General features: G+C 43.5%; 1 protein-coding gene across 2 annotated transcripts in view; it reads right to left on the bottom strand.

Moving 5' to 3' along the window:
* CA10 (carbonic anhydrase 10) overlaps positions 1-21,860 on the bottom strand; it is a 491,421-nt gene that overhangs the window by 25,385 nt on the left and 444,176 nt on the right. The window lies entirely within an intron of this gene.

Here is a 21,860-nt window from a genome sequence, read left to right as displayed (position 1 = left end):
AGCAATTCAGGGAGGTGTGTGTGTGTGTGTGTGTGTGTGTGTGTGTGTGTGTGTAATGCATGCACACACACACATACAGAAAAGAACCCATACATATTTGCAAATGTTTTCTGGTAATAATCATGCCTTTAATAAGCTCAGTGCCCATCTGGCTCTGGCTCCAACCCAGGACATTCCCCCTAAAGTGTGTGTAAAGTGAGTTTCCCTTATTAGGAGTAGAACTGCCCTGTAGGGGTGGACGCGCTCTCCCGGCTGCATCCACAGCTGTCACTGGCACTGAGTGAATCTTCCTCATGGCCTTGGGCAAGCAGGGAATGGTTAGGTTCTGAGTTAGCCCAGTGACTCTGAGAGGACAGTGGCCAGCCTATGAAATGCCGAAGTCCTGACAGAGAGAGAGTGATGGCTGAAGCTCCTGATGCACCAGTCTGCCAAGGTCATCTGACCGTGCGGGACTCAATTCCCTCCTTGCTCAGTGAAAGTCAGCACTCTGCTTGTTGAGCCTTTGTGCCATAGTTAGTGTGGGTAGCACATGGACTCTTGGATCTTGGCTCCAGGAAACTAGGGTTTCCCTCTTTTACTTAATTTTTCGAAAATTGTTTTCTAAGAAATTTTGAAACATAGCACACATACATGTTCGACTAATGCCCCACCAATTTTTAGCCATATGAATAATTTACTCTACCTCACTGAGACTTGATTGCTTCCTCTGAAAAACAGGTGTGATTTTCTCCTTAGAATTCATCTCAGGCTGTGGTTTTAAAATAGATTTTTTAAAAAATCATGGAGGTATAATATTTGTAACAAACTAAAAAAAGTTTCCCTCCACCTTTGTGTAATCCTAGCCCAAGCAATATGACTATTAACAGCTTAGCATCTATCCTTCCAGATATATATTTTTTATGCTTATAGATCACACACAGATACACATGTAGGGTTTAAGAAATCATATAGGTCTAAGATCTATAAATTCCTAGGATCATCTAGGATCCTAGAAATTTTCTAGGATTGATAAATTCCTAGAAACACACAACCTACCAACACTGAATCAAGAATAAATAAAAACCTGAACAGATTAATACAAATAAAGAGAACTGAAGTAGTAATCAATCTCCCACCCCCCAGCAAAGAAAAGCCCTGGACCAGATGGCTTTGTGGGTGAATTCCACCAGTCATTCAAAGAAGAACGCATACTGATCCTTTTTAAATTCTTCCAAAAAATTGAAGAGAGAATACTTGCAAACCTGTGAGGCCAGCATCATCCTGATACCAAACAAAGCCAAAAACTTTAAGAAAAGAGAATTATAGGCCAATATCCCTAATGAACACAGAGGCAGAAAACCTCAGTAGAATTCTAGCAAACTGAATTCAATAACACATTGAAAGCATTATACATCAGGACCAAGTAGGATTTATTCCTGGGATGCAAGGATGGTTTAACATATGTAAATCAATCGGTGTGACCTACCACATTAACAGAATGAAAAATAAAAACCACATGACCATCTCAATAGATTTAGAAAAAGCATCTGGCAAAATTCGCCATCCGTTCACGACAAAAACTCTCAACAAAAGCAGGTATAGAAGGAACTTACCTCCACACAATAAAGGCCATATATGAAAAGCCCATAGCTAACATCATAATCAATAGGGAAAAACTGAAAACTTTTTCTTTAAGATCCATTACAAGGTAATGATACCCAATCTTTCCACTTCTAGTCAACATAGTGGTGAATGTCCTAGGTAGAGCAATTAGATAAGAAAAAGAAATAAAAGGCATCCAAATCAGAAAGAAAGGAGGAAAATTATCTCTCCAGATGAAATAATCATATATGTAGAACACACTGAAGATTCACTCACAACAAAAAACTGTTAGCACTAATAAATGAATTCAGTAAAGTTGCAGGATACACATTCAGTACACAAAAATTGGTGGCATTTCTATACACTAACAATGAAGTATCTGAAAAGGGAATTAATAACGTCAATCTCATTTACAATAGCAACAAAAAGAATAAAATACAGTTGACCTTGAACAACACAGGTTTGAACTGAGCTGGTCCACTTACATGCAGATTTGTTTTTTTTTTTTTTATAAATACAGTACAATATTGTAAATATTTTTTCTCTTCCTTATGATTTTCTTAATAACATTTTATTTTCTCTAGCTTACACAGGTGAGCTTACCTGTTACCTTAACACAGGTATGTACAAAATATGTGTTACTTGACTTTATGTTATCTGTAAGGCTTTTGGTCAATAGTAGGCTATTAGCAATTAAGTTTGTGTGAAGTCAAAAGTTCACAGGGATTTTTGACTTCATGGGGTTGGTACCCTTAACCCTCACATTGTTCAAGGCTCAACTGTACTTAAGAATAAGCTTAACCAAAGAAGTGAAAGGGTTGTACACCAAAAACTATAAAGCAGTGATGAAAGAAAATTAAAGAAGACACAGATAAATGAAAAGTCATCCTGTGCTCATGGGCTGGAAAAATTAATATTAATACTGTTAATGTTCATACTACTATTCAATTAAGTCCCTATCAAAATTCCAATGGCATTATTTACAGAAATAGAACAAACCTTCCTAAAATTAATATGGAACCACATAAGACTCTGAAATAGTCAAAGCAATCTTGAATAAGAAGAACAAAGCTTCCTGATTCCACAATATACTTCAAAGCTATAATAATTTTATGTCAGTATAGTACTGACATAAAAACATGTATGGACTGGTGGAACAGAATGAAGGGCCCAGAAATAAATCCATACACTTATGGTTAACAGATCTTCAACAAGTATGCTAAGAATACACAATGGGCAAAGGATAGTCTCTTCAGTAAAAGATGTTGGGAAAATTGGATATCTCATGAAGAAGGATGAAATTGGACCCTATCTTACATCATATATCAAAGTTAACTTAAACTAAAGACTTATAGATAAGACCTGAAACGGTAATATAGTAGAAGAAGACACAGGGAAAAAGTTTCTTGGCAATGAGTTTTTGGTCATTACACCAAAAAGTACAGGCAATAAAAGCAAAAGCAGACAAGCAGGATTGTCTCCAACTAAAAAGCTTCTGCACAGCAAAGGAAACAATCAAACAGTGAAAAGGCAACCAATAGGATGGAGAAAATATTCTCAAACCATATATCTAATGAGGGGTCAATATCCAAACTATATAGGGAACTCATACGACTCATTAGCCAAAAACCAAATAGCCTGGTTAAAAATAGGCAAAGGACTTGAATTGACATTTCTCAAAATAAGACACACAAATGGCCAATAGGTATCTGGAAAGGTGCTCAACAGCAACAGTCATCAGGAAAATGCCAATCAAAACCACAATGAAATATCACTACACACTTGTTAGAATAGCTATGGTCCAAAAGACAAGAGATCACAAGTGTTGGTGAGGATACAGAGAAAAGGGAACCCTTGTAGTCCGTTGATAGGAATGTAAACTGGTATATCACCATCATGGAAAACACTATGGAGGTTCTTCAAAAAGTTAAAAATAGAACTACCATTTGATTCAGCAATACCATTCTGGGTATAGATCCAAAGCAAATCTGGATCTCAAACAGACATCTTCAGTCCTATGTTCATGGCAGCATTATTCACAATATCCAAGATATGGAGATAACCTAAGTTTCTGTTGATGAATGAATGGATAAAGTAACTGTATAAAGGAAAATAAGATGGAATATTATTTACCCATAAAAATGAAGGAAATCCTGCCATTTGTGACAACATGGATGAACCAGAAGGACATCATGCTAAGTGAAATAAGGCAGACCCAGAAAGACAAATACTGTCTGATCTCACTTATGTAAAGCATCTAAAATAGTCAAACTCATAGAAACAAAGAATAGCTTGGTGGTTGTCAAGGGATAGGGGAGGGAGAGGAAATGAGAGGTTGGTCAAAGGGCTCAAAGTTTCAGTTATGCAAAATAAATGAGTTCAGGAGCTCTGAGTACAGCCTGGTGAAGATAGTTAACAATAGTGCACTGTATACTTGAAATTTACTAAGAGTACAGTTCTTAAATTAAATCTTTATACACGCACGCACAATAGTAACTATGTAGAGGTGATGGATATGTTATTTAGTTTGTCTGTGGTGATCTTTCCAAAATATATTCATATATCAAAACATCAAGCTACACACCTTAAACATATACAATTTTTACATTTCAAAGAAAACTCAAAAAGTTGTCAAAAAAAATGAATAAACCCAGTAACAATGGAATCATTTCTAAGTATGATTGTGGACTTGATTTGTTAAATTTAAAAATAGTTTGTGGCTGTCCTTATAAGTCAGTGTGTACAGAGCTACCTAAGTCTTTACAATAGCTGTACAATTTTCTGTTGCACGAATGCCCCACAACACATTTAACTAGCCTCTTACTAGCTTTCTGGTTGTTTCAATTTTTTCTTCTCTCTGATAAACAATGTCACAGCAAGCTCAGCATATATCTCTCTGTAGTGGTGTTAACATTTTCCACAGGCTGATTTGAGAATCTAGTAAGATAGTGTATGTAAAATGGTTTTGTGCCTCTGAAAAGTTTAAGTGTATTCATTATTACCAATATCCTGTAACACATTAAAAAAAAGGAAGTGAAGTTTCAGAAGCTAAGGAAGTCAATGATAAAAAAACAAAAAAAAAAAAAAAAAAGGAAAAAGGTGCTTTTCTTTGATTTTTGAAAAAACCGGAGTGCCTGGGTGGTTCAGTTGGCTAAGTGTCTGGTTTGTGAGTTTGAATCCCCCATTGGGCTCTGCATTGGCAGTGTGGAGCTGGCTTGGAATTCTCTCTTCCTCTCTCTCTGCCCCTCCCTGGTTCATGCTCTCTCTCTCTCTCTCAAAATAAATAAACTTAAAAAGATAAACCTCCTCTAACACAGTGGTTTGCAACCTTCAGGGTGCATTCAAATCACCTGGGTGCTTTTAATACCCACCTGTGCTTGCTCCCCCAATTCTGATTTAATTGATTTGGGGTGGGGACAGAGCTCCGGGATTTGTTAAATGCTCTCCAGCTAGTGGAGAGCTGAAGTGGAGAACCAGTGCAACATAAGCAATGAGCATCCACATCCCATCAATGCCCAATCGCGTGGATAGAACCTTGGATCTGAGAAAACCCTGAACATCTTGAGTCAGTAGAGCTTTTCATGGAGGGAGCATGGTATTGCTGCTCTTGAAATATCCTACGTGCGTATTGCTTTTTCACTTCTTGTGCGTTTTGCCAATGGTGGCAGATGGTCATACAGCAGCTCTTCTGCAATCAGAGTCAACCATAGGCAGGGGCTGGCAAGGGTGGTCTGCCAGTTTATCAGGCAGGTTGTTCAGGCCTATGCTTATCATTTGCCTTCCTCCCTCCCCGCTCACCCACACACACAGCCAGGACTTTCTGCAGGTGGAGAAGTGTTGCCATGTGGAAGAACCAGGAGCTGTGGGGGACCTGCCACACCCCCCTTCAGTGTTGAGTAAGCTTCTTAATGAGAATCAAAACACATCCTGCCATCTGCTAAGATCTTCCCACCAGGTGACCTACAAAGCCACCTGGGGACGTGCCAGTGCTACAGGGTATGCCTTGAAATTTCAGCGTGTTCTGAGAACCTGGCATTGGAGAGATGGGAAGTGGAAGGCAGTCCAGTGGAGTGGTTCTTCTCTCCAAATTACAAGACTGAAAAATGCAGGAAGAAGTCTCTTGAGCCACGAGGAGGCCCACAGGGTGGCATTCTGTAGGGGCCAGGGACTGTGAGAAAGGGGATGGTAAATATAGGGGTGAGGCTGTGCTCTGCTCTAAGCTTAAGTCAACACATCTGGCATCTTGATCTGATGTCTTGCCTTCTCTTTGTTCCAAGGTAACTTGGCTAGGATTCTGAGATCACGAGCTCTGGTTCCTGTTAGGAGTCATTGATGGCCTGCTTCTTATGTTAGGTTGAACCATATGAAATTGACTTTTTGATCTACCAAAATGGTGATTTTACAGAACTAATATAATCTTAAAATAAAGCTATTTTGAATACAGCATATTCCCCCTCCCAAGGCATGCAAATCAGATGTTAAAAAGATCCATAGTGCTTTCCTACTCAGTGTGTACTGCAGGGACCAGCAGCTCCATGGCCTCCAGAAGGGAACTTGTTAGAAATGTAGAGTCTTGAGCCCTACTCTAGATCTCCTGCATGAAAATCTGCACTTTAGCAAACCCCCAGTGATTTGAATGCATATGAAACTTGGAGAAACACTGGTTTAGCAGACACTGTTTGCTGGCTGGCAGAGCCCTGTCGTGTCTGGCTGTTCCCTGCTCTTCTGGTTCATTTAGACTGGGTTGAGGGGTATGTGAATTATGTATGTGAGGAGATGGGCTGAGTCCAGATCATAGAAGGCCCAGAAGATGACCTATGGAAGGGTTCTGAGCAGAGGGTAAGATAATCAGCATGGGCTGTAAGAAGGCAGATGAAAGCAGGGAGAGCCTGGAGGGAGGGAGGGCATACTTTCAGGAGGCAGCTATTTCAGGCAGACAGTGTTCCGTAGGAGCCTCAGAATGTGTATGTGTTTGGGATGAGTGGGAACTCCCAAGCCTCAGAACTGTCAGGAGCCCCAGAAGACCCTACGAGACAGCTTGGCAGTGGCCAGGCTTCCTGTTTCCACTTGTCAGGACACAATTCTGGCATTAAAGCAAAGAGCAGAAGATGCATGGGGCCTGCACCAGCTCATGTACCACGAGTAGGGCTTCCCTGTGAAAAAGAGCTACCTTCCAGGTCCCTTCAGTGGCAATTATAGTTCCTGCAGCTGTTGCTTTGTTCGTCTGCAGCCAGGCACCGGGATGCCAATCAAGCACCCACTAACCACTCACAATGTGCGTGGTGTGGGTGGGGGTGGGGGAAGAGGGTCTACTGTTGGTCCTGCTGTTGATTTGGGCTGGTGGGGGGAGCAGCCACGTACAGGGTGTAGTTTGCTAGTTAGATTGGCAGGTGGATTCTGAAAGACATGTCTATGGATTACTTCTTGCCAGTTACAGGTAATATTTTAAAACCCAATGCCTACAAATTTAGAATTTTTAATAATTTGCATGAGCACTCAGGTATGGCCTGAGACTCAACTTTGGGATTTACTCAAGGTAATCAGTGTCTGACATGAAATAAGGGATAGCAAGTGGATGTTTGACCTCTTAGCAAATGCAAGGAAACGAAGACAAGAGGGGACAATGTGGAAACTGCTCACAAAAGCAAACTCTTTGGGGGCTATTGGTGACATGCTAATTAAGCACCAAGTTTAGTTATTCCTTAAAGAGATGCCCCAAGGGCTTTTGCCAGCCTGATTGGAATTACCATGTGAAGTGTTAACCCTGGATTACAGGAAATTATTTTATAATCTTGACTTCTTATTAATTTAGATGGGTGCCCTCGTAGAGGGAAATGTAAGGCTGAGAAATAGCTATCTTAGAGGATGAAATAAGGTATTGTTGGTTTTTTTCATGATGCTCAGATGCGGCTCAGAGCCTGACACCAGGGTCCAGCACATTCTCTGTACTTAAGTCCTTCGTGAACTCATGGGACTCTTCCTTGTGGCACTAGCTTGAACCTTGTGTTCTCATCCCAGAACAAACTGCTTCACTCAGACCTTTACAGGGACCTGGAATTCACTTGTTCAAAAAATCTTGGAAGGCCAACTGCATGCCGAGGCCAGCTGGGTAAGACAGATGAAGTCCTTGACCTCCTGGAGATGATTTCAGATAGTATCAAGAGCTTTGAAGGAAACAAACAAGACTTTGGCTTGCAAACTGGATGGCAGTAGTGGAGGAAATGGGGGCAGGGCATGTGGGAGCGGGGGAAAAAGGTCAGGAAGTGTATTGTTGGTGAAGGCTTGTCTGCAGAGGCGACATCCAAGCTGCGTTCTGGTGACGAAAAGGAGCTGGGCATACAAGACTAGAGGGAGGCTCCTAGCTGGCAGAGAGAACAGCCTATGCAAAGGGGTAGGGACAAATGGCTGAGTATGGCTGGGAAAGGGTGAAGGACCAGCTCATGGAGGGCTTTGCCGATAATGGTAAAGAGCTTTGATTTTGTTCCAAGTGCAACTGGAAGTCACTGGTTTTAAGGAAGAAATCACTTGACCCAAAGTGTGTTTTTGAAAGATTTCCCAGGGCAGAGTGGAGACAGAGGAGCTCTTGCCTACTCTTCTTTACCTTATAGCTCAGTTCTAGCCTCAGCTTCTCCAGGAGGACATCCTCCATGAATCACTGACCTCGAGCATCAAGTGCAGCTCCTCTCTGCTCCATGGCGCTCTCATCCAGGGTCAGGTTCAAAATATTTTACAGCTGGGATGGCCTAAGTACTGTGTGATCAGAACAGATGTAAGCCATAGACAGCTGGTACAATCGCATGGGCTCTGGATGTTATTGTTGACATTAGTCACCATCATCATTTGTTGATAATCATCACCAACACTTGCTGAACACTTATTTATGAGAGAGATAACACCAGCAGTAACATCACCTCATTTAACCCTCGCAAAATTCCATGAGTTGTGCCGTTAGGTCCATTTGAGTCATGGGGACACCGGGCCTCCATGAGATGCATCGCTCAAAGGAGTGGGTAAGAGTTGGGATTGCACGTAGTTCCTATGCCTGTAGAATTCACACTCTACTCACACTCATGCACCATGTTATTTTGAAGCTCTTCTTTTCTCTACCTTTGAGCAAACATCTCATGGGCAGGAATGTCTTTCATCATATCATATCCTCTGTGCCTGCCATGGGACTTGCTTGGAGGAGATGTTGGCAGGTGTTTGCTGAATGAATCCCAATTTGCATACTACAGATTCTTCATCCTGGAAGGGGCCTCAGAGAAAACCCAGGCCAGCCACTTCTTTTAAAAATGAAGAAACTGAGGGGCTCCTGGGTGGCTCAGTCGGTTGGGCATCTGACTTCAGCTCAGGTCATGATCTCTTGGTCCCTGAGTTCAAGCCCTGCATCAGGCTCTGTGCTGGCAGCTGAGAGTCTGGAGCCTGCTTCGGATTCTGTGTCTCCCACTCTCTCTGCCCCTCCCCCACTCATGCTCTGTCTCTCTCTCACTCTCAAAAATGAATAAATATTTTAAAAAATTAAAAAAATATAAAAATGAAGAAACTGAAACCAGAGAGGTGCCTGCCCAGGATCATATGGTCAATTACACATTGATTCATTCCAAAGCATTCAGTGAGCAGCTACTAAGTGAGGGAGAAGAGTACGAGTTGGAGTTGAACAGGGAGGCAGACCAGACCATGGAGAGCCTGGCAGGCCATGCTAAAGGGTCTGGACTCCACTCTAAGGGTGGTGGAGAATTGTGTTTATGACCATACTCTTAAGACCACAGGCAAAGCTTCTGTGCCTCATAATGGAAGTGAGGAGGCTGACTTGTCTCTGGTGACAAGTATCTCAGCTTCCAAGCTGGTAGGTCATCTTTACTAAATGAGCAGAACTGCTGCAAGCAAACTTCCAAGTCGACAGCAAGTTGTTCTTGTCACTGGTTAGGCTGAGGACAGCCTGTGGCGTAAAGGTCTCAAACCGAGCTCACACTTTGCAGCAACGAGGTGACCTGCAGGTGCATGCCAGGCTGCTGCTTGTTCACCCTTCATGCCTCGGCATGGCTGGCCAGCTGTGTTCTCAGACTCTGACGTAGACACCTTAGTTCGTCTTTCTCAGTGTGGTGCTCCATTATCAGGAGCCCCTCAGTGAACCCAGGAAAGAGCAGCCTTGTAGCAGAAGACGACACACACAGCATTTGGAGTGATAACACCACCACTCTAATTTCCCCTGCTTAAATACCTCAGTGGTTTCCCAGTGCTTCCGAGACAAAGACCCAAATCTGAGCACAAGCCTTGTGTGGTCCCTGGCTTGTGCAATCACGTCTCCTTGTTCTATGTGCTCTGGCCAGAGTGACCTTTTAGTCTCCCTTACACGCCATGCTTCCTTCTAGGACACCATTCCCTCACCTCTGTGCCTGCCTTTTATTTACAAACTCCTTTAGCTCTGAGCTCGAGGGCCACCTCTTGAGAGAGATCCCCATAACCTGCCCTCATGGCATCCTGTGCCTTTCCTCTTTGAAACATATCAGCGTTTTATTTCAATATATGGTGTGACTGATTAATGCTCATCACTTTCACTAGTCTTTAAGCTTCATTCAGGCAAGGATGGTATCTAGTGGGTCCTGTGATGTCCCTTGTGTCCAGCACAGTACCTGGCACATATTAGCTGTAGCAAGGTAGCAACAGTTGTAAAATGAGTGAATGAAGCCATGCAGGCTGGAGGTAATACAATCAAACGGGATGTCCAAGGGACAGGGAGAGCAAGGCACCTGGCGGAGCCGGTAAAGGGACAGCTTGGAATCCTACAGGGTATCTCTAATGGGAACTCGCCACTGGGTACCCCTGGGCAAGGCAGGCTCTCATTATGAACAGGGATAATAATATTAACTACTTCACAGAACTGTGCCGAGGATTTTATAAGACGAAATACAGAAAGCATTTAGCCCAAGGCCTGGCATCTAGTAAGCGCTCAGTAATTAGCTCTTCAGAATTACTAAACAAGCAATTGATAATAGAGCCCTCAGCTCCTGCAGAAACAGGGGTGAGGTGTGTGGAGCCGCCTCTTCTGGGTCCTGACTTTGAGTCTGTTCACTCAGGAAGCTTGAGCAAGATGTTGCCTGTTCAGAACCTGGATCATTTTCCGATTTATCTTGTTCCGTTCAGACACCCTGTGTTCCGGAGCACCCCGTGTTCCGGGCACTGGATATGAGATGAGGGCTTTTAAAGAGAAACATATTCCCAGTAGCTCATACTATAATTGAGAGGTTGGCAGGCTTTCTGTAGAGTGAGACAGTAAATATATCCAGCTACGTGGGTTATATGGTCTCTGACACAACTCCTCAAGCCTGCTTTTTTTTTTTTTTAATTTTTTTTTTCAACGTTTATTTATTTTTGGGACAGAGAGAGACAGAGCATGAACGGGGGAGGGGCAGAGAGAGAGGGAGACACAGAATCGGAAACAGGCTCCAGGCTCTGAGCCATCAGCCCAGAGCCCGACGCGGGGCTCGAACTCACGGACCGCGAGATCGTGACCTGGCTGAAGTCGGACGCTCAACCGACTGCGCCACCCAGGCGCCCCTCAAGCCTGTTTTTGTATGAAAGCAGCCACGGACAAAATATAAAAGAATGGATTCCAGCAAAACTCTCTGGGTTCCAGCAAAACTCTATTTTTATAAAAATGGGTGGCAGGTCGTAGTCTGCCAATCCTGCTAGCTTAAATTTGAGAGATGAATACAAAACTTCATGGGCATACGTTACCTGGTAAGTGTTCTATAAATATAGGAAGAAAATACATGCTGAAGGAATATCAATATTAACCTCTCCCTTCTTTTTAGATGATATTGATTACCACTGTCACATTTCTATAGCCCTTTAAACATTTCAAGGACAGATTCAATTCAGGAGAGTCTGGTTCCTTCCAGTCAAGACACAAATTCCACCCAGCCTATACCAGACCCCAGGCATCCAGAGATGAATGGCGAATATTCGATTCCCTCAAGGAGCTCACCCATTGTACCCCATTTGTTCCCGAAATAGGCAAAAGATGAAACAAAGGCACAGAGAGGTTAGACAACTCTTCCAAGGTCACACAGCCAAGCGACTCTGGTCCACTTTGCTTTTGAGTGTACAAACATTTTCTTTCCACAAGAAAGGAAAGAGGAAAGGAAAGGTGTTTTGTATTTGAGAGCAGATCACATTTCAACATCGGTTGCTTGGAACAATTATAAGCTAGAACTTATTTATAGAGAGTCATTAACAAGTTTGTCTTTATGTGGAAGAGCACACGGTCTGCGGTGGAGAAGGCAGTTTGATATTTACCAACTGCCACATTCTCACCCTAAGGTTTGGCAATTATCACTGTCTGCCTGGTGACTGATCATTTCCTCCATTTTAAGACACAGAATGCAATTATGGCTAAAAATAAAAAGAAGTGCCTATAATTTCATTGACTAAAGACCCCCAAATATGGTCCAGTGCTCACAGCAACCTATAAAATGTGAGTGAACTATGGTATTTTCTCCCAAAAGATAACACAACTTGGATTAAAAAAAATTTTTTTAATGTTTATTTATTTCTGAGAGAGACAGAGTGTGAGTGGGGGAGGGGTAGAGACACACACACACACACACACACACACACACACACACACAGAATCCGAAGCAGGCTCCAGGCTCTGAGCTGTCTGCACAGAGCCCAATGCGGGGCTCGAACCCACGAACCGTGAGATCATGACCTGAGCCAAAGTCGGACGCTCAACTGACTGAGCCACCCAGGTGCCTCTACACAACTTGGATTATTTGGTGTTTTTCACTGAGATGAATGATGGTTGACACAAGTGTTGAGTGCTATGTTTGGGTGCAGGAGGGTGCTGGAAAGGCATCCCTTTGAATCCAGCCAAATGCCTCTTCTGTCCAAATAACCTCGGGCTAGTTGTCTATTCCCTTTGTGCCGTAGTGTCTTCATGTGTAATATGGGAATGCACCTAAGGATCGTCATGAGAATGAAATACAAAACGCACTACACTGTCTTTCAGGAACTAGGCAGGGTATAGTCAAACATGCAAAATAAACAAGGTGATGCATACGAAGTATCACACATATGAAAGGCAGTTATTCAATGTCCCTCGTTTTTCCTTCTGTGATGCAAAGACTGGACATACTTTCCTTCTTACTGGTTTCTGGACTTGAAATCTGTTGTCACAAAACAAATGGCATGCCAACAGTCTTCTAGAGAGTTCTCTCTTCTGAAGAGACATATTTCCCGCACCTTTACCAAGAACCAGTAAGTGAGGCTATTCCCTGATGCTTTTCTCCACCCCCTCCCACCATGAAGCATTCTGAAATAGCCGTTTCTAGAAGTCAAACCTTCTTCCCATGGTCCTTTTTTTCAAAGCATCTGCATCCCTTCCAATGCTCATGAAAAGAAGCTGCAGAAAGTCAGAGCAGGATGCTCCCTGGGAATGAGGTCTGGATCCTCCTGGAACTATTAGCCAGTGGTTGCTACCTGCCAGGATGGAGAGTGACGCTTGCAGGTGTGTTCTGAACCTTGGCTGATTTTAATTAATGCTCTCACCACTGGCACCCTACTACTTCCTGCCTGTGCTCCCATGACCTCCAATGCATCCCAGAGAAGGACATGGATGAGGATCATCCACTGGTTCTGGAGTTAAATGTCTTGGGTTCAAGTTCTGGGTGATTTAGTCTCTTTGAGCCTCGATTTCTTCACGTGAGAAAATGTGATTCCAACATAACCTCGCAAAGAGTCAGGATGATTAAATGAGCTAAAGCATGTAAATGAGCTAAAGCACGGTTTAGATACGGTGCCTGGCACAAAGCAAGTACTCCTTAAATGGGAGTTTTGGTTATTACTGTTAGACATGTCTGGCTGCTGGGGCTCAGATAAAGGGAAAAGAGGCCCAGAAGGATGAAGTGACCTGTTATATTCCATAGATAAAAGTGGAGCCAGGTCGTGAACACTTGGAGACTATATTTCTTGAGGTCGAGGTTGGTCTATTATTCATTTTTGCACCTTACTTTATCTTATTGTCATCTGATGCCAAGAACCTTCTGACAGTCTTTTCTTTCTGTAGTTTGTATGATGAAAATGGTAGATGTACTCGCCATGTTGTCTCAAACTATCTATGCATTGACTCTCTTAGCCTCAATGTCATACTGTGGAAGAGCTTGTCCCCTGGGTGAAAACCCATGTTCCAGTATCTTCAGGTCATTTTTGTTCAATGTTTATTGAATAAGGAACTCCAGAGCCCACATAAATAGTATTAATGAAGGCTCATTTTGTTCTAATTATTGCAGGGATATCATGTTATATAGTTCCTTTGATTAAGACAAGAATCATTTTTCTACTTCTATTACCCAGAGAATAGCCTTGGTCAAATGGGTTTATAAGCATGTTCCATGAGAAATTTAAAGGGCAATAGGCCAGTGTCTCTTATAATCATATTTTCAAGAAGACTAAATGAGTATTAGCTAGTGAAAAACAACATTATGTTAAAAATTATTTTTATTATTATTTTACTTTACATTTTTATTTTATGTATTTTGTTTTATTATTTTATTATGATCAAGTAGGTTTTGTATCAGGAATCAAGAGTAGGTCAATATTGGAAAAAAAAAACCTTCTGATGTAATTTGGTCGAATGAAGTGGGGGAAAAAAAGAACCATGAACATTTCAGGAAGGATTTACCTACATTTAAGTCACATCTATACCAACTTAATACCTATCTTAGTGGAATAATTTTTCATCTTGGCCCAAGAACATGGCTTTAACAGTTGACCCTTCTGACTTAACCAATGTGACGCTGGTTCTTCCATCTCTTAGACACCGTAGAAACTGGTAAGTTACTCCTGTTTTATTGTTATGCTTAAAATGACTTCAGTTTTGAACTTAAAAAAGAAGAGTCCAGTGCTTCAACCTGATGGCCAGCATGTCTCTGTCTGGGGTCTGACCTCTGGGCTTGAAGAAGGAACAGCCTCCAAATGATCGTGTCTGTCTGAGGTCTGATCTCTGGGCTTGAAGAAGGAACAGCCTCCAAATGATCGTGTCTGTCTGAGGTCTGATCTCTGGGCTTGAAGAAGGAACAGCCTCCAAATGATCGTGTCTGTCTGAGGTCTGATCTCTGGGCTTGAAGAAGGAACAGCCTCCAAATGATCGTGTCTGTCTGAGGTCTGATCTCTGGGCTTGAAGAAGGAACAGCCTCCAAATGATCGTGTCTGTCTGAGGTCTGATCTCTGGGCTTGAAGAAAGAACAGCCTCCCAATGATCATGTGATGACTTGAGCATGTCCATGGGAGGCTGAGTCAGGCTCTGAAAGCTTCCTTCTCCATTGCTTTGGGGCCACTACCTACAGTGCAACGTGAATGACGTTCCAGGGGACCATGCTGTAAGGTTTCTGTCCTATTGTAGCTGTTTGTAAGTGTTTATGCACTCACTAGTTTAGATATAATTAAACAGTAGAGACACATGATCTGTCAAATATCCACAGGCAGTGACCATTATTAGGTGCCCTGCAGCAGGTGCGTGCCAAGGCCTTAACCGAAAAGACTTCTGAGCCCCACTTTGCAGTCGGTCCTGGGATGAGCCAACCTCAGATCAGTGAGAAAAAGAGGAGCAATCAGACTCTTCCTGTTAATTAGAGGCAGCTGTGTGGTGCTGGATTGCGTGAGGGCCTCGGAATCTCAAATTCTGGTGCTCAAGATCCAAGTTCTGTGTCTTACTGCTGTGTGACCTCAGGTAATCACCTAATGTTTTTCTGTCTCCGTTTCCTGATCTGTGATGTGAGGCCAACCACTTGTGCCTTCTAGGCTTTTGGGGGAAGGATTTGAGAAGTTAACGAATTATACATCTGGCTGTATTTTCAGCGAGTGGCACAATGCCTGGCGTATTCTATGTGCTTAGGTACTTGAAGGACGCAATGCATGTTTGGAAAATCCTTTATATATGGTAATGCAATATATGCATAATGAAACATATACACATTTCCTTTTTATTCGGAACACTGGAGGACTCAATCTTTTCAGAAGTCTAACAAATGATTCCTACAGGTATCCTAGTGGGAATAGCTGGGGTGGGCAGGTTGGGGCTACCTGGATGATGTCTTTAGAAGAAAAAGAAGTCCTCTGAAGAATAGTGAGATAACAAAGGTTAAGTTAGGTGAATTATAGAGGCACAGAGCCCTATTGCTCCAGATTCTCAGACCAGAGCAAAGGAACCACCGGGCCAGACTCCAACTCTATAAGCAAGTAACTCTACCAAGACTTTGATGACACATTATTCAGTCACATCTGCTTTCTGCAGAGGCTGTAAACAAGCCATCATGGAGGAAGGAAGATGAAATCCTCACAGACCTCTTGCCAACCCCCCATGTTTAGTCAGTGTTAATTCAGAAGAGTCACTTTCGATGAGTGCTTTCCTGCCTGTCGTATTAAGGGAAATCGAAACACGACATCTCTTAGACAAGAGAGGAAAGTTTTCTCTCCTCTTGTAAACCAATCTGTGAAGCAGTTTGGAAATGACGTTCATAAAACTAGGCTTTATTTTGTACACGTTAATTGTGTAAAGTATAATACTTCACTAGAAACGCACACTTTCAAAGCCATTAAATAGACATAAACACCATCCACAGTGGATTGACTCCAGGGACGAGGAGTAGAAACAGCCCCAAGCTGGCAGTCAAGGGGACTGAGTTTCAAAGGACAGTTCTGCCACTCAGTAGTTGGGTGGGTCCTTGCTCCCGTTTAGACCTCAGGGTCTTTATCTGGAAACACAACGATTTCAAGGACAGGGTTTTGTGCTTTCTAAAAAAAAAAAAAAAAAAAAAAGCACATTGATGGGAGGTGTGGGCTGTTGCCTCCTGAGTTTTTGTCAAAGTCAATTAAGTCCCATAAAATTGAAACCAAATATTTATTTGAAATACTTAAATGAAAGGTTATATGGAATATTTAAATGAAAGTTGTAGTAGACAGCATGTTTAGGCCTGCAGTTGCAAATGGAATGATGATAGGGGGCCAAGAAGGTTGACAAGACCAGGGGGATGATAGGGACCAAGATCAAAGAACACCTGTGTGCAAGTCAGGAACAGTTTCTGGGCCTCCTGGCTGCCAGTCTGTGACCTCTGGTTTGATAGTGTTTCGGCCAAACGAAATCAAACCCAAGCAAAACAAAACATCCCAAACCTGAGAACTGAATTCCATGTCTTCTCTCATTTATTCTTTCAATTACCATTTATTTGTGCCCCCTGTGCACTAGGCACTGTACTGGGCATGAGGTGATAAAAAGAAGGAAGCCATCAGAGGCAGAAGGAAGCACATGTACAAATGCCCCGTGGCACCAGGGAAGCCATGTATAAGAAGAAACAGCTGGAGCCCAGGTTAGGGGGATGAAGGTAAAATGATCCAGGAGAAAAATATAGGGACCACACCCATGCCCAGTCTTGGAGATCCTGTTAAGAATTTTGCCTTTATTCCAAGAAAAATGGAAAGTCACCGGAAGCTTTAAGACAACAGAAGGGGTATGTGTGAAGGGATGGGGAATGGTGATAACATCAGATTTGCTTTTTGCACAGATCACTCGACCAAAAACTATAGAGAGAAGTCTGTAAGCACCGGGGACTCTTCACCAGGGTGCATTTCCTCACTATCATGTCAGACTCTTCCAGGTTCTCTGTAAGCCAGGCTTTCCAGATCCTGGATCTGATCACTGCAACTCAACAGCATAGCTCACGTCATGGTGCCAGACAAGTTAAAAGTCATTTGAATATGTGCTTACCTTTTTTACTCATAAATGGCACTGAAAATTATTTAGTGATTTTTTTCCCTTTAAACATATAGAATTAAAAGAATAACATATCAACCCAGATTACAGGGCACAGGACACCCTCAGACAAGCTTCTGAAACATCAGGAAAAGTATTCAGGAAGATTCTAAAAGATGAGTAATGACTACAAAACAACTTTTGGCAAACACAGAAAAGTATTAGCTTGTTCCAAGAAAAAAGAGAAGGTCAGCCAATCACTGAAAAACAAATAGGAAAAAAAAAAACCAAAAAAAAAAAAAAACCCACCAAGAAAGAGCTAATACTTAAATGAAAAAGGACAAAAACAATAATTCAGGAACTAATTTGAATGATGCAAGGATGGCCATGTTGGTTCCAGACTCTTGCTGCAACTCACAATGAAACCAAATGCGAGAGGATAATGGGATCTGCTCTGGGGGTTCTCACACACCACACAGGAGGGAGGAAGCCACAGAGATATGGCATGTTGAAGAAGAAGGAAGAAATTATGGGTGCTGAGGGGTTTACTGGCTAGGTTGATACAGTCTTAGAACCCAGCCCTCTCTCTGCTACCCAGGCGGTGTTCTATAGGCAGGGAGCTGTGCACAGTTGGCTCTGGCCAAGTCTTCAATGTGTGTGACTATCCCATGCATTACAAGGCCTTTACAACCTTAGGGCCCCTCCCACTAATTGCTTGTCGTACCTCCCAATCGTGGTGACAATCCCAAATGCCTCCTGCACTTTTCTGAACAACCCCTCTGGTGCACACAACTGGAGTGTGGTGGTGGGTGTGGATTGGTGGTACTGCTCTGACTGAGGGTCATGGCTGGGAAAGTCAGTTTCCTTATCTGTCAAGTGGAGCTAATGATGGGGTTCTCATGCTACACGTATGTGCAGTGTCTCAGGGGTGAAGCAAAAATGAGCTTGGGTTGCAATACCCTTCCTGCTACAGCCCTGTGTGGTCTGACTCTCACTCAGTGCCAATGCTTTGCAGGATACACCTAGTTCCTTCCTCTCCTCTTGGATCTTGTTTTATAGATGGGTTCTGTTGCGGAGAGGTGGGTTGGTGCTGACAGTGGAGAAAAGGTGGCAGAGGAAGGGAAGCTGAATTAACCCTCGCTGTACGACAGGGGAGCCCAGATGGTGCTCTTGTCCTAGTCTCCCAAAATACACTCTTGGAGGGGAGCAGAGACAGCATTTTGCTGACAGCAATTGGGAAGAGGCATGTGGGCAGTTTATATTAAGGCTTCAATATCCATTCTAAGGGTTTCTGTGTGCATGTGAGAGCACCTTGGCTTTACTTGCAAACTACTCGGCCTAACATCCCAGGGAGAGACCACATTTCATTCTTTCCCTACTATCCTGTAAGCCAGGCCCAACCATTCAGTGAAGGGTTTGGCCTCAAATCATGGCTCCATCCTGGACGGGGAAAAAGTAGTTACCAGCAGAACCAGGTCAGTGGGAGGGGAAGGTTTGATTCTCTTGCACAGTTGGTGTCTGGGACATTCCCAAGGGGGAGTGGAGACAGTGCAGTTCACATCCCCAGAGAGGTAGCACCCACTCTGTACCAGGAATGGTGTCAGGGTGGAGATTCCAAGATGGAAACTGAGTCTTGGTCTCAAGCAGTTCCCAATCCACAGAGAGAGAGAAAACCAGCTCATACCTGGAGAGCTTTGTAATTTACCATGGATCTTCATATCCATTTCCTTACTGGACTCACATAATAGCCCTGCTGGAATTAGACCAAGCAGCCTTGAAACTCCTTTCAAACAAGAGAGACTGAGGACTCAACGACACTCAACTGCAAAGTGGTAGATCTTAGACTTGAATTCAGGTCTCTTATTTTCCAAACACAGCCTATTTCCCATCCCTAGGATTTGTCCAAGCTGCTTCTTTCATCTTGTGTAGATTCTCTAATTCTCTCCACCTATCCCTGTCTGGGATGATTATCAATTTAGAAAAGAATTAAAGGAGCTACCATACACAGAGAGTTTTCTACAGGCCAACGGGGTCTAGAATGCCCCACAGACATCATCTCATTCAAATCCTGTAACAGATATAGTGGCAGGAACTGTTGTTCCCACTTAGCAGATGTGGAAACTGAGGTCAGAGAGGCGGGATGACTTCCTTGAGATCTCCCAGATGGTAAAAGGTGGAGTTATAGATCAAGCTGTTCCTGGTCTGGGCGCCACAGGAACAGCTTCTGCTTCCCTGGGATTAGCACGGCTCCTCTGCCTGCTTAGGGCCTCTGGGACACCAACTCATGGGTGCACCTGGGGGAGTCACCTCCTGTCATTGGGCCCTGGTGACGGGTTGGATGATTTCTGAGCTCCATTCCAGCTCTGCCTTTCTCCAGTTCTCTCTGTAGTGTCTACACCACCCCCAGATTTCTATGTTTCACATCCACAATGAGTAGCTGCAACAACTATAACATTAGTGACCGTTATTGAGCCCTTAGTGTGAACCAGAACTGTGCTAGCCAGTCATGTGCATTATCTCTTTTAATCCTCACAAAACCCTTCTGCACGAGGACCTCACCATTACCTCCAGTTTACAGATACGGTGTAGAGATGTTAAGTAATGTGGATGGGTCACATTAATGGATGGAACAAGGGCTGGTGCCCGATGGCAAAGCCAACACGTGGACTCCTGAGCTCTATAGCCTCCAAATGCATGGAAATGCTTTGGGACTCAGATGGTCAAGCAGACCTGAGGAACAGTCTCAAGAAATGAATCCCTGTGGAATGGAGGCCTCATGCACTGGAGGGTTTTGTCTAGTGTCAGCTGCAGAGAAAAAGGCATAGAGGCTCGTTCTCTCTCTCTCTCTCTCTCTCTCTCTCTCTCCCTCCTTTCTCAGATCCAGCTGCCCGGCATCCTGTCCTCTAAGGTTGGAGGGAACTGGCCCCGTGTGTTGGTCAGGTTGTCTCTCCAGGTAGGAGCCACCCCAGATATACCGCTAACCCTTCCCCTGCGAGTTCCAGGCAGGGGCCAGCCTCTTGGCTTTTCCCAATTGTTATAGCTGTCTTGTCCTTCCCCGCTCTGACCTCCCTGCCCTCTACTGCCAAATCCCCATGTTTCTGTCCTTCTCTTGCCTACTTCTCTACAACATACAACTTATCGTTAAAGGGTTTCCTTTCTCTCTGTGCACATGCCTCATAATTTCATAATGTCTGGCCTTTGCTCAAGCTGTTTGTCTCCATCTGGAATGGCCACTCTTTTTAAAGCTGCCATTTCTGCCAATTGAAAGCCCCTCCTAATGCCAATGGAAAGCCATCTCCTCCATGCTGGCTTTCTGGATTTTTCCTCTGGATTTGCTGTATTCATTCTTTTGAATTCTCATAGTACTGAAATGTGTATTTTCCTCTGCTTTAAATAATAACTTTTTGTGTCCTTGTAGGAATTCCCCCTTAGCCTCTGAGTAGTAGAAAGAGTTGGAAATCTGACCCAAGTCCTGGCACTAAGTCTGTGACTTAAGGCCAGGGACTGTAACCTCTCTGAACTTGAGTTTCTTCATCTTTTAGATGGGGATAATACTACTTATTTTCCAATCATTATATAAGTGAATGCATGTAAAACACTTAGCACATGCCAGACTGGCAATAGGCACTCACGGATTCTAATTTACCTTCTATCTCACTTTCCTTATTGCCTCCTCCTCCAAATATACATATACTCTCACACACACACATACACACACCCCACCCCCACCACTACCACGCCAGGAAGATGGCTCACTGCCAGCGAACTTGGGATCACCGCATGTAAGAGCTGTTAGACTCATTAGTGGTCCATTGTTTGGGTCATTGTTTTGCAAATGAGTAAGGAACACCTGAGCTGGGGGTCCTTGCTCTCAGTTGCCCTTAGGTAGTATGGCTATACAGCTAACATTTATTGGTATCCTACAATATGCCAGGCATGTGCTTGGTGTTTTACAAGCCTTATCTTATTCGATCCTCCTGATAAATCCCCTAGGAGTTCAGGTAATAACATTTTCATCATCCCTATTTTATACAAGGGGGGAAACCCAAGCCTAAAGAAGTCAAGTTGCTTGGTCAATATCTCATTTTGCTAATAAATTGAAGAGTTAGAATCTGAACCCCAGAGCCCAATTCTAGAGGCTGGCTCTTAACCAGAAGCTTAAAACAAAAGTGGACCCTGGATACCCTGCATTCTTCCCAGAATCCTCTCCAGTGCATCAGGAGAGGATTCAGGAAAAGCTCATCTCCCAATTCTTCTGCCAAGGCTATTTCCCCAGCTCTGCCCAGTGGAGCTGCATTGAACAGAAATGAGTTCCACCAGCCAGACCCCTTGCCCTCCCAGTCTCCTCCCTCAATAGCTAGAATGAGCTGCCCAAGGGCCGGCTGCTTTCTGGTGGGGGGATTCCTGAGAGCTTTGCAGAGGAGGAGGACTGCCCTTAGGCCTGCCAGAGTCGGAGACTCTTAACTCTGTCTTGGGCTGACACAGAACACACACCTCTCTTGCTGGTCATTCTGAGCTGAGCAGGCTT

The sequence above is a fragment of the Felis catus genome, chromosome E1 (assembly GCF_018350175.1).
Source record: "Felis catus isolate Fca126 chromosome E1, F.catus_Fca126_mat1.0, whole genome shotgun sequence".
Classification (NCBI taxonomy): domain Eukaryota; kingdom Metazoa; phylum Chordata; class Mammalia; order Carnivora; family Felidae; genus Felis; species Felis catus.
The sequence above is the reverse complement of the archived record's forward strand: the minus strand, read 5'-3'. Positions and strand labels throughout refer to the sequence as shown.